General features: G+C 47.7%; 1 long non-coding RNA gene across 1 annotated transcript; it reads left to right on the plus strand.

Annotated features, from left to right (window-relative positions):
* The first annotated feature begins 10,754 nt into the window (after positions 1-10,754).
* On the plus strand, positions 10,755-12,921 carry LOC129145043 (uncharacterized). The gene is made up of 4 exons (XR_008550049.1): positions 10,755-11,152; positions 11,588-11,714; positions 12,335-12,508; positions 12,689-12,921. It is a non-coding gene; the product is annotated as an uncharacterized LOC129145043 (long non-coding RNA).
* The last annotated feature ends 417 nt before the right edge of the window (positions 12,922-13,338 follow it).

Consider the following 13,338-nt stretch of genomic DNA (forward strand, 5'->3'; position numbering starts at 1 on the left):
CCGGGGGAGCTGATCAGAAGTTACAGCCTGGGTTGTGGAGACACCCTCGGGTGGGAAGGGGAGAAGGAACCCTGGGGGAGCAGCCTCTCTGCTCTGTGATCAAGCCCCCACCCCCCTTGGCAGAGGGAAATCCCAGCCTGAGGTCAAAAATAGCTGGGTCAAGAAACACTAGGTGGAGGAAGCTAAAAGAGAAGAGAAGGGAGCACATGGGCCAGGAAAGCACTGGCCTCAGGTCTTCGGACCAGAGAAAGGCCGGCTTTCCTCTGAAGGGTGGGGGGTGGAGTGGGGGATGGGGTGGGAGGGGAGGGGGGGGGCGAGGCAGACAAGCCTGGCAGACAAGATTGGCTACCAACTGGGAAAGAACCTTCTTGTAGGCTGAAATGACTACAATTGAGGACAAAGTTCCCTGTGGAAAGGGGGATCGCCAGTTACAAGGTGACTTGCTCAACCTAAAGGGGGTATTTAGGGCCTCCCCGGTGGCGCAGCGGTTGAGCACTGGGTTGCGAAGCTGCCTGCAGCCTCTGCAGCGCGGTTCGATGCCGCCCGCTGGTTCGATGCCGCCCGCTGCTCCCCTCAGCAGTGTACTTCGGTCCTTCTGCCTGCTCTGCTCCCTGCTCTGGCTCTGGTGAATTCTCTCACCCTCCCGCACTTCTGACTGTACCCAGTGCTTGTATAAATAAATAAATAAATCTGCAAAAATAAATAAATAAATAAAGGGGGTATTTAGCAGAAGGAAACAACGGGTTGTGATGTTGTGGTCTCCAAGTTGCAGGGCTGAAACAGGGCTCCCAGAGGCCTAGATATGGGCGCTTGAAAGTGATAAATGGGGATAACTTACCCCAAATCTCTGGAAAGCTTTCCCAATTGTGTGCCATTCTCTCTCTCTCTTTCTCTCTCTCTTCCCCTCCCCCCCTCCCTCTCCGCCCCTGCTAAATTATTGGATTGTTGGAAAAGTCATGGCTCACTTTTTCTATGTTTTTCAAAGAAAAAATACCTCATGACTTTTCCTACAACCCAATGCTTTGGCTTCTCTCTGCACTCATGTATTACACATTTGTATTTGTCAGCTACTCAGAATCTACACCCCTCCCTAACAGCACACTCAGTTTCTATGCAGGACTGTTTTAAAATGTACCCTGGACCTTGCTTTTCTTCAGCCATGATGAGTCCAACAGATCCGGAGAAGACAGCCATAGAAAAGGTAGTTTGCTCCTTAAGGCTTCCAAAAGGAGGGGCAGCCATGCCACAGGGGCCACAGGGATCACAACGGAGTTGGTCGTGAGACTTAGTAAGCAAGGTAGGCGGGCACAGCCCGAATCTCGGCTTTTGCAGCCAGGTGAGCCAGGGCAGGCAGATTTAGATTTAGGATTGGAGTTTGAATCATTTTGATGGGTTCTGGGAAATAGGATTTGGTTGCCTTGGGCCGGGGCCTGGGATGCCTGGGGCAGAGGAGCATTTTCTTCTGGAATGTGAAATTGCCAAACTCTCTTCCAAAGCATCTGCACCATCTTGCATTCCCACCAGTAATGAATGAGAGTTCCTATTGCTCCACATTCTCACCAGCATTCGGTGGTGGCAAAGTTTTGGTTTTGGTCAAGTGTCTCATTATAACTTGAGGCTCCCCAAGGACATGTGATGTTGAACAGCCTTTCACATACTTGTTTTGCATCTGCATGTCTTCTTTGGTGAAGTATCCATTCAGGTCTTTTGCCTGTTTTTTCTTTTTTTAAGATTTATTTATTTATGCATACAAGAACTGGGGTACAGGCCAGAGGTACCGGGGGGCTGGGGTGGGTGAGAGGATTCACCAGAGTTAGAGTGGGGAGCAGAACTCTAATTGACTGAAATACACTGCTGAGGGGAGCAGCAGATGAGACAGGAGAGGTCTGCTGTACCATGTGGGTCAGCTCCCTGGCAGGGGATCGAACTCATGCTGCAGTGGCTGGGGATTGCTTCATAATGCTGAGACTTAACCTTTTGCACCTCCAGGGAGGCCCACTTTTGCCTGTTTTTTAATTGGTACATTCATTTTCTTATTAAGTTCTAAGAGTTCTTTGCATATTCTAGATAGCAGTCCTTTATCAAATATGTTTTGGAAGTATTTTCACTGTCTTCTCATTTACTCAGCAGTATCTTTTGCAGAACTGAAGTTTTTAATTTTAATGAAGTCCAGGGTATTGATTGTTTCTTTCATAGATCACGTCTTTGGTGGTGTATCTAAAATATCACGGTGAAGACCACTTATATGTTCTCCTATCTTTTCTTTTGATGGTGAATTGTCAACGAAGCATACAGCCACTGCTTCTTTCCAGAAAAACCATACCTCATCAGTGCAATTCTTGACGAGACTGCAGTGTCAGACATCCAGTCAGTAGTCAACAGGGAGATTGAAACAGTCTTCAAAAAATCCAGAAGTCCAGGACCTAACAGCTTCACTGGTGTTTTCTACCAAACTGAAAGAAAATCTAATACGTAGCTTCAAAATCTTCCCAAAAGGGAATGCTTCTTAACTCATTTTATGAGGCCACATTACCCTGATACCAAAACCAGACAGACACACCACACACACATCCACATGTGTGCACAGGTCCAGGCAGAAAAGCAAAAATCTCCAACATAATACTAGCAAATCAAATTCAACAATGCTTTAAAAATATCATACACCAGGGTCAAATGGGATTGACTACAGGGATGTGAGCATGGCTCAACACATGCAAACTGATTAACATGAAACAGCACATCATCAAATAAAAGATAAAAATCATGATCATTCATAAATAGAGAAAAAGTATTTGACAAGACTCAACACATATTTATGAAAAAGATCTTTCAACAAAACAGGCACAGAAGGACTAATTAAGGCTGTATATGATATACCCACAGTTAACATTATACTCAGTGGTAAAAAAACTGAAAGTTTTTCCTTTAAATCAAGAATAAGACAAGGGTGTCCACTCTCACCACTATTAGTCAACAAAATATTGGAATTTCCAGACAGAGCAATTAGGCAAGAAAAGGAAAATAAAAGGCAACCAAACTGGAAAAGAAGAAGTAAAATTATCACCACTTGCAGATGACGTGATGTTATACATAAAAAGCCCTAAAGACACCACTAAAAATTTATTAGAAATAATAAACAAATGCAGTAACACAGCAGGCTACAAAATCAGTGTACAAAAATCTGTTATGTTTCTCCTTCCTGGCCCCCAGCTTTTCTGGCTTTCCCAGATTCCTTCCAATATGTTCCATTTTGTTTAAATTAAGTTAGCTATTTAAATTCAAAAGTTCAAATCATTCTTCGACTCTCTGAAAAGTATCCATGTTCCCAGAGGAGACGGAGAGGTGGGGGACAGGGCATGCACCTGAGCCTTGGTGGAGGGGAAGGGCGGGGAGCGTGCACACACGTGGAGGTGTGAGAGTGTGCTCTCCAAATTATGTAGTGATGTAAATGGTTAGTTAGCAAATTAACAAAATGTGAAGGAAAATGTGTTTGCTGTTTGCAGCCAGGGCACCTGGATACATGGCAGCAAATGCCACCCCATGTTTCTGTACTTCTTCGCACTGTAATACTGACAAGCTAGAGTTCTGTACCCAACTTCAAATTTCTGGGGAGAACCAATCTGATTGGCCTGCTTGAGACTCCTGATCCAGTTAGTCTGGCTCCAAAATAACGAGGTGCTATGGTGCTGATGAGGTTAAGGAGAAATCGACCAGACACAGACCCACCTCTGGCTTCGCTAACTGTGCAAAGTATGAAAACTTAACAGGGGTCCCATTCCCACCGCAGACACTGTAACCGTGCAAGTCCACGATGGAACCACTTGGTAGGTGGCACCAAAGCGTGTTGAGAAAGGGACCCTCTCCCCTAGTACTTACACAGGGGTTCTATGAACTAGTGGCAAGGGGGGCTGCAGCCAGTCCCCCACAGGGCAGGGCCTGGTAGGCAGTTCTTGGGGAAGCTAGTGTGGAAGGGCACACCTCGGTGGGGGCGCTACATATCAAACACCGCTGGCGGGGCTGTTGGCCTTGACGTCTGGAGCGCACGCATCACCGCCACCGAATGCGCAATGGCCACCTTGAAGCCCCTCATGTTTACAAAGCAGTTGCAGGCGCAGGAGTGGGAGAGGATGAGAGGGAGGATGTCTGGGCTGCAAATGCTGCCAAACCTGCTTTCACCCAAGGGAGTCGGAGGTGCTGCGCACTCCCTTCCAGAAACCCACCAAACATGTCTCCTCTCTGCAGCCATGTGGGGAAGGTGCCCCAGTGGGTCGGCGGCAGCAGGCAGTTCTGCATTATGGGGGCACAACGGGTATAAGAGCGTCAAGGTGTCATCTAGCAGGGAGGCAGACCTGGCAGGAATATTTCTAGATAGGGTGTGCTTTGATGGGGAATGCCCAGCTGTTGGGGATGGGGTGCTGTTACAATGAGCACACCGATTTACCTACTGCAAGGTGAGCAGAACTCAACCAGGTAAACAGTGAGGTGGCACAGATGAGCTACAGGGTAACCACCTTTAGAAAGGCCATGCATCAAACATGTTAGAATTGTTTCTCCTTTGTGTACACATGTAGAGTAGGTGCGATCCAAAACAAATGGTATTTTAGCTCCATAAAGTCTGACAAAAATCACAGTGGCTTAACAAGTGAGAAACGTGCTCCTCTCTCACGGAAAGGTCCAGAAGAAGGCAGGTCATGGTTGATCCAGAAATTCTGCTCTGTGAAGTTGTTAGGGACTGTATCTACTGGGGCTCAATTGGGGAAGCAGAGCCGCTGCGTGATGGAATCAATAATTTCTTATAGGCATTAGCTTTGCGTGATTGTTAAAGAAGCTAGAGGCGGCGGGGCAGCTGGAGGGTCAGGACAAGTCACCGCTTAGCCATGGAGAAGCACTGGCTGGGAGCAGGGTCCAACAGGGGAATAAGGAAGCACCCTCACCTTGTTTCTAGGGACAGGAGAGAAAAGGGAGACACTGTCTCTTCACACATACTACTTCTGCCAGTTCTTGCCCAGTGCCTCAAGGTGGGCCCTGATGACCAGTGCTGGCGATGAGCAAGAAACGGACACAGCTGAAGATGGGCTAGGACAAATAGGGACACTGCTATCTCTGCGTCTGTCACTCACTGCTTCGTGCCACAACCACCTCTGGAAGTATAAACCCTTCAGAGCTGCTTTACTGTCACCTTCCAAATCTTGGCCAAATTTGTCTCTAGGCTAAGTCATGCCCAGATCCAAATAGGGTTAGGGCATTTTGAAAAATAAATTCTAACCTAACCACAGTAATGCAGTGAAAAACCACCATGGGAACCCAGGCTCCTTTTAGCTAACTGCTGAGCATTCTCACCTCTGTTAACCTCTCTATGTAGACTCTCCAGAGGAGGGAGGCATCTCAGGAGCAGCCCAATCTAGATAGAAACCTCGTGGGCTCTCCAAAGGCACATCGCTACTGCAAACAATATGTAAGCAAACAATATGTGTGTGTGTGTGCTTGAGATTATGGCAGAATTAAGGACCCAGATAGCAGTAGTCTCCTCCCAGATACATACCACCAGTCAACAGAATGATACCCCAGGGGAACATGAGCTCATAAAGAAAAATAAGAAGGCATTTGAGTAGTGTAATCCCTATAAAAGAAAATCCAAAACATGAACAACCTATATGAGATGAAGCAGAATTAATGGACCAGTGAGAACAAGAATTTAAAATAATCATAATAAAAATTCTTGAAGAGATCATGGAGAATATAAATTGGAAAATAGGGAATGGGATTGCATAAAGAAGCGATCGAGTATGGAAAATACAACCGAAATAAAGAACTCAATATGTAAGGTGAATGACAGTATAGATTCAGACTAAGAGTGAATTAATGACCTGGAAGAAAAGGTTGATGATGTCTCTCAAAAGGTATCAGGAAGGAATGAAGAGATGAAAAATATAAGAGCAAATGTTGATAGATATGGAAGATAGATAAGTCTTTAAAATGAGAGTTCCAGGAAGAAAAAAATAAATAAATGGAAAGGAAGGAAATATTTGAGGGTGGGTAATGTATGAAAGAATTCCCAGAATTAGAGAAAAGTATAAGATTTCATACCAAGTACCAACAAGAGAGATAAGATTTTAAAAATTTGGGGGCCTCCCTGGTGGTGCGGGGTTAAGTTTCAGCACTATCAAGCTATCTCCAGCCACTGCAGCATGAGTTTGATCCCTGGCCAGGGAGCTACCCACATGGTGCAGCAGACCTCTCCTGTCTCGCCTGCTGCTCCCCTCAGCAATGTATTTCAGTCGGTCTGTCTGTTCTGTTCCTGGCTCTGTCTCTGGTGAATCCTCTCACCCTCCGGCACATCTGGCCTGTACCCCAGCTCTTGTATAAAAAATAAATCTCAAAATATATACATATCAGGAAAAACTTTGTGATTTTAGGGCAGGAAAGGACTTTTAAAATAAGTCCCCCAGAGTACAAACATTTCAAAAAATGGATGGATTTGAATACATCAAACTTAAGGATTTTTTCCTTGAAGGAAACCAACTACCTTGAAGGTAATTAACCGATGGGTAGTAAGTGCAGATTGGGGAAGATATTCACAACACCCAAAACTGACAAGGGGATAACACCGAGAACACAGCACACTTGAAACTCCTACAAACCAACGACGATAAAGACAAACCTAAAAGGAAAAAGTGTAAAGAAAATTAACCAACAATCTCAAGAAAAGGAAATTAAAAAAACTAATACATGAAGTGATGCTCACACTCACTTGTAATCAGAAAAAGTCCAGCCTGAAACAGCGCGAGGGCCCGGAGCACCCAGAACGGGCTGGATGTTAAGGGCAAGGGCGGGGAAAAGGGAGCACCGTGGCTGCTGGGACTGGAGACTGGAGAATAAGACCAGAGTGAGGCTGAGGATGTGAATCCTCATGTCTCCTCCTGCTCATAAACCTGAGCAGGCGAATCCTCGAACAAGGTCCCCGAGGGCACACGCATGAGTGCTCTTTGCTACAGCAGAGAATCGGCGCATCCTAAGGGCCCATCGTCAGGAGAACGGAGAAGCAAACTGTGGCTGATGGATGCATTCTGCAGAGTAAACAGGTAGCGGTAGAAGCAATGGATTCCAGGTCTATCTAATAACACGGATAGGTCTTTAAAACAGTGAAAAAAGTTAGGGATAGAAAGGGATCCAAAATGCATATAGAGGCAAAACACTATCTATTTTAAGATGTTCATTGCCAAGGTCAGAGGTGAAATATACCCAAAGCCATAGACCAAATACAATATAACAAGTGACTGTGGGGAAAAGGGAAATATGAGCAGTGATTGAGATAAGAGAAGGAAAATAAACATATAAAAGGAAAAAAGGACTGCCTTGGATGACTGCATTGCGCAATCTGGAGAGTGTGGTTAACTGAACTCTGCATCTGAAGGACACACACACACACACACACACACACACACACACACACACAAGCTACCTCTTGTACCAGACCTATTGGTTCCCTTTAACTCATGCTCAGGGCCTGGAGGATGATGAACAGCAGGGGTTCCTGGGGGTACCTGTGCAGGCAATGTTCTATTTCTTGACCTCTATGCTGGGGTATTCATTTAACAATTGTTAAAATGCATTAATAAGTTGTATGATTTATTCTTTCTTTTTCTTTAGTTCTCAGTTTTTAAGCATGCTTCCTTCTGGGGGCTTCTCTCGTGGAGCAGAGAGGAGACAGGAGCCTTGTCACCTCCTTCCTGCCTCCTCGTCTCTGAGGGTTCTGAGGAACAGTCCTACAACTTTGGGTCTGCTCCAGCTCTGGTGGCACAGGGGAGAAGACTGCAGTTCCTAAGGGGTATTGTTGGGTGGCCACATCCCCATTGACTCTAACGGGTCCTGATGGAGGCAACGCCCAGAGCACAAAGGTGCTGGTCACTCTTGACCCCAGGGGCTGCCCTCTCCCCTCTCTGTGCAGGAACTGGAGGTCAGGCCCAGGTGGCTAAGGTCATGTTCCTGTCCCTGGAGGGGACAGATAGTAACCCATGGAGTCCACCCATGTCTGCACCTCCTTCACCCAGAAACCCTTCTGCTGACCCTTTTCTGACCTCATCAGGTCCTGCCCTTGTCAGACCCCAATCTCAGTCAGACTCCTCACAGGGGAAAGTTGAAAAGTGATCGTGTTGACTTCCTGTCACAGCCCCCCAACCCCAAACCAGGCTTCCCTCTTTGGCTTGAAGCGTCTGTCAGGAAATGGCCCCTCCTTGGGAAGCTACCTGGGTCATTCTCTGTGTGTTTAAAGATCTCCATGGATGAGGGGAGAAAAGGAACAAGGCTCGTGAATATTGCTGGGACCTGGTTCTTTCAGCCATCTACAAAGTAAGATGCTACATCTTTTCATCTCTATTTTGGGGATGATGACCCAAGATTGTGGCAGAGTGTGGGCTGGACCACAACTATGTCCACTCCAGAGCATGCAGACATCAAATGCTGTCCAGAAGCCATCTGGGCAGAGACTGTGGGGTTCAAAGCAGCGCGTTCCTAACTCTAGGTGATCAGTGGGAGAATATGTTCTCATCCTCTCTGGAGAGGGACATATTCCCAGCCAGGGACCTGGGGGAGGGTGGGAGGGTGACAGGTGCAGAGAAGTGAAGCTGTGCTGGCTTAGATGGCCCTAAGGCACCTGAGGCCAGCACCCTCCCCATCCAGAGAGACTGTCCCTCACGGATGCCTGGTCTGGGTGGGAAAGAGGAAAAGCACACAGTGGTGACTATTTTCAGAAATTTTGAGGTGGTGCAACATCAGAGGAACAAATCCTAGGCTTTAAAAGAAAACACAGGGCATGGCTGTTAGGAGCCACTTAGCCTCTAGCGCACGCTAACTTAGCAGGGGCAGCTAGTGTCCAGGCGCTTTGTAACAGCTTTGTAAGGTGTAACTAACCAGCCCCTAGTGGGAGAACGTCTGCATTGCTGCTGGAAGGACGGGGTGGAAACACACAATCACAGGGAGTGAGCGCCCCCTCGTGGCATTTCAGGGAGATGGCCGCTCTGAACTCCGGGCCAGGGCACCGCTCAAATTCCTGCGGATTCTGTCGCTGAAGGAGACTTACAGGGTGCGGGGTCTTGCACTTGCCATTTACATTCACCATATCACCTTCACGACAGCTGGCGAAAAAGCGCTTCTCTCTACCAGCGCTTGTCCTCCACCTCTACCCTCGGGTTCCAGCTGAAGCCTCACTTTCTCCCAAGAGGAGCCTGCTGCCCTGCCCATGGGGCAGGTACCTGTGCTTGGAACTGCCAGAAAGCCTAGCATAGCAGTCTCTCTGATGCTTGTTGCACTTGACTATGATTAGTTTATCTAACTGTTTATCCTCACCAATGGACCATAACTTCCTCAGGCAGCTTACTCTCCTCACATCCCTGGCAGAGAGAAGGCACTGAATTAATTTTTGTCAAGTGAATATATGATGAATGAGAAGCTTCCTGGCACGCACAGCTTAGACACTGGGTCAACAGCACAGCCTGGAGTTCTGCAGTGCCTGAAACTGCCACTCACTTTAAGGAGAATGTCTCTATAGACTATTAAGCTTGAAATCAGGGTCACCTCTCCCGGTAAAACCCCAGATGGCTACGGGTTACAGGCCTTTTCATTTGCACCACTGTGTCCTGGGTGAGAGAGAGGAAGAGGTGAAACACAGGAGGAATTTTATGACATGAGTGTCTGGTTTGGGACAGAATTCCTCAGGGCTGGTCCCAGATGTGGGGACCAGGGAGAGACACAGGGAGACACAGGGAGAGAGCGGGTGTCAGAGAATGTCACCAGCAGACCCAGAGGGGAGTCAAGCTCACTGTCCACACTTGGGGCCAAGGTCTGTGGGTCAGGGATCACACCACTGATCTCTTGCTTTACTGCCTTTTGTGAGGTTTTAGTACGTGACCTTGGGTGCTCCTGGTCAGAAGTTTCTCCTTGTTTGTTGTCTGTATGTAGTTAAGGAAGGGGCAGAAGTTCTAGGCAAAGCTCGGGCTCCCCAAATGTACCAGAGAAACACCCCGGGAGGACGTCTCACAGTCTGTTTTTACAGATGAAGAAAATGAGACTAAAGAGGATCAGCAGTTGCTCACATCACACAGCTGGCAAACGGCAGTGGGGTGGGGACCCAAGTCTGCGACTCCAAATGTGTGTTCTTAAAAGTATTTTCCAATAAATAATATGCTCATACAAAACAAAGTTAAAGGGCCTCCCCAGTGGTACAGTGGGTTGAGCACAGCGCTGTGAAGCTGTCCACAGCCTCTGCAACACAGGTTCGATTCCTGTCCGGCCAGGGAGATACCCACATGGCGCGCAGACCTCTCCTGTCTCACCCGCTGCTCCCCTCAGCAGTGTATTTCAGTCGGTCTGCCTGTTCTGCTCTGCACTCTGTCTCTGGTGAATCTTACCCTCCTGTGCCTCTGGCCTATATCCCAATTCTCGTATAAAAATAAATCTTTAAAAAAAATTTAAAACAGGTCAAGGCAGCAACAAGGCAGCCTTCCTTTCACCCTCTCTCAAGCCAGAACCCGGCGAACAGGACCAGAACTATAGTTTCCTCAGGGGTCCTTCCTGGGCCTTGCCACACACACCCACATCTACATAGCCCCTCCCCCGTGCACATGCAGAGGCAGCCTCTGTGCCCCACGCCTCACTCTTCACACCTCATAATGTGTCTTAGAGAGTGGCCCACATCAGGGTATTTAGACGTCTCATTTTGTTGGTTTGTGTGTGTGTGTGTGTGTGTGTGTGTGTGTGTGTCTGCACGCATTACACTGACGGGTAGACCGTAATTTATTTTCCCAGTTCTTAACTAATAGGTACTTAAGTTCCCAATCTTTTGAAACTACAAATGGACCTTCAGTGAATAAGTGTGTATCCATGTCATTTCACACACGCACACAGATATCTGGACCAAAGTCTCTCAAGTGTTATACTTTGTCTGCTCATTTGCTTGCTTGGTCATTCACCCATCTAGGACCTGGGGACACCAAGATGAATAGTACCCCCTCCCTGGAGGGGTGAGCGCCTGGGCAGAGAGAGTGAGTGGGACAAACAAGAAGTCCGGGCCATTCTCTGTCTCTGGAAACCTGAAACTGACAACTGACCTGAGGACCAGTTTTCTCCAAGCTCCTGGATGGATGCTGGGACTCAGGTAGACCTATCACTTCTTCATATGCCCTGTGCCCAAGTCTTTCCGTGGATGGCAGTGTTCCATCCTGCGTCAGTTTTCATTTAGCTAGCCTCCTGGAGGCCGCTGGCCACTCTGGGAACAGGCGTAGTTTGGGAGAGCGCCCTCTTGTGGATGTCTGTGAATGCAGACCTCCTTTACCTGGAGGGGGAATGGCAGAGGGGAACAGTCCTCTCAAATCCTCCCATGTCCTACTAAAGAGGGGAGGCCCAATTTTACAGGTCTCCTGTGCTCTAGGGTATGAAATCAAGAGAAGAGATATGGAGTCAGGGAGGTAAGAATCTGGAAACCAAAAACAAATTGAAGGGAGGATCAGAGATGGAAAAATGGATCCACCAAAATGGACTGAGATCACCCCAAAGGGGAAATTACTAAGGTTGTATTTTCCTCATTCGCCAGGTTCACAGACCTCTGAGTTTCCAGATCCCAGTCTTTCTGCAACAAAGACAGTGATACTCAAACTAGCACCCAGGCAAATGGAGCCCAAACCCTCCCTGAAGGAGTGTGCACCTTGGCAGAGATTTTGGTAAGAATAGTTGGGGACATGGGTAACAATGACCTCAAGTCCAACTAAGGTAGGGCCAGCCCTTGGGAAGAGCCTGCAAGCCCCCCCACATTTGGGAAAGGCTGATTTGGGGTTATGCCCTGATGTGGTCCTGGGCCTCTGACCAGCCTCAGGAGAGACAGTGCCTCCAAGCCCGTCTGGCCTCTGGTCTTCTCCATACCCAGAGTAACTGCTAACCTCTGGCAGTGGTCATACCGAAGAGTATAAAATCAGAATTTGCTCCATGAACCAGGGCACCTGATGTTTGCGTCCATATCTTCTGAGGCTAACGTCCTTCTGAAGTTGTCCTGAATCCTCACTTGAGAGAAACAGCCAAGGCTGTGGGTAGGTTGTTGCTCACACAGCTGAGGTCATAAGGGAGAGAGTAGGGGTGGAAATGGGAAAAGAAAGGCGTTGGCCCTGGTACCACGGGCTCATGCAGGTGAGGGGTGTGGTAGGCAGGCTCTGCAATGGTCCTGGGTCATCTACTTCCCGGGTAGCCCCTCCCTTGGTGGGATTATCTCCCTTGAGTGTGGCTGTAACTTAGAGACTTGCTTCTAATAAATAGATTATGGCAAAAGTGAGGGGATGTCACTTCTCAGATTAGGTTACGACCCAGAGGGTGGCCTCTGGGGTGTGTAGTCTGGTGGGAGAAGAGGACAAGCAGTTGAGCTCTCACCAAACCCAGCGAGGAGTTTGAGGAGAGAAGAACACCAAGGGCATTTTGGGAACTGGGAAGAAATTCTTTCCTGAGGGTAGAGAAGCCTTCAGAGAAGGTAAGAGTTTATTGGGTCCCATGAAAGGGGACCAGGTGTATGCAAGAGGAGGTGAGGCATGCAAAGCCATGGAGGGGTGAGGCGTGTGCCCTCGGGGAACTGCGTGCCACTTGGTAATGAGGGGGCTCCAGTGAGAGAGGAGACGAAGCCACTGAAGGATCTTCATGTTTACTGATATAGAAAGAAGCCAAGAGAGGTTACCCAGTGAAGAAGGCAAGTCACGCGAAAGTGAGGTATGTGACGCCTTTGTAGTCTTTGTTAAGGAGATACATATTGGCATGTGAATGTCTGGAAACTTAATGGAAGAAAATACATGAAGTCAACAGCTTATACTTCCTGGGAGATGGGCTGGACTGAAAAGAACAAGAGAGAAGAGAAAGGAGAGCAGAAAGAGGGGTACAGTCCCTCTTGATTCCACACCACATTGGACTGATTGCATTTCCATTATACTACAATGTTGATATACTGAAGTAATTTAATGAAGTGATATAACCATATTTGCCTTACAAAAGATCTCTTTCATCGGATTTGGAAAACAGTTTGAATGTGGGATGGAAATTGGATTCTACTAAAGACTTATTGTTCATTTTACCGACATGTGGCAAGAATCATATTTTTTAGAGGTAAATATTATGCTATTTAACATACAAGGGTTTCGAAGCCATTGGGAGATTCAACAAAAGCTGGACCCCATGCATCTACCCATCTTCCTGCCCTGTGACTCTGCCCGGCAGTGCTCTGAGGCCTTGCGAAGAGAAAGCAGGACCTGTTGATGGGGCTCAGGTCTGGGGGTCTGTCCGTGGCATGGGGCTAGAGGGAGTACAGTCTGA

The sequence above is a fragment of the Talpa occidentalis genome, unplaced genomic scaffold (assembly GCF_014898055.3).
Source record: "Talpa occidentalis isolate TD23 unplaced genomic scaffold, MPIMG_talOcc4v2.1 talOcc4.8, whole genome shotgun sequence".
Lineage (NCBI taxonomy): Eukaryota > Metazoa > Chordata > Mammalia > Eulipotyphla > Talpidae > Talpa > Talpa occidentalis.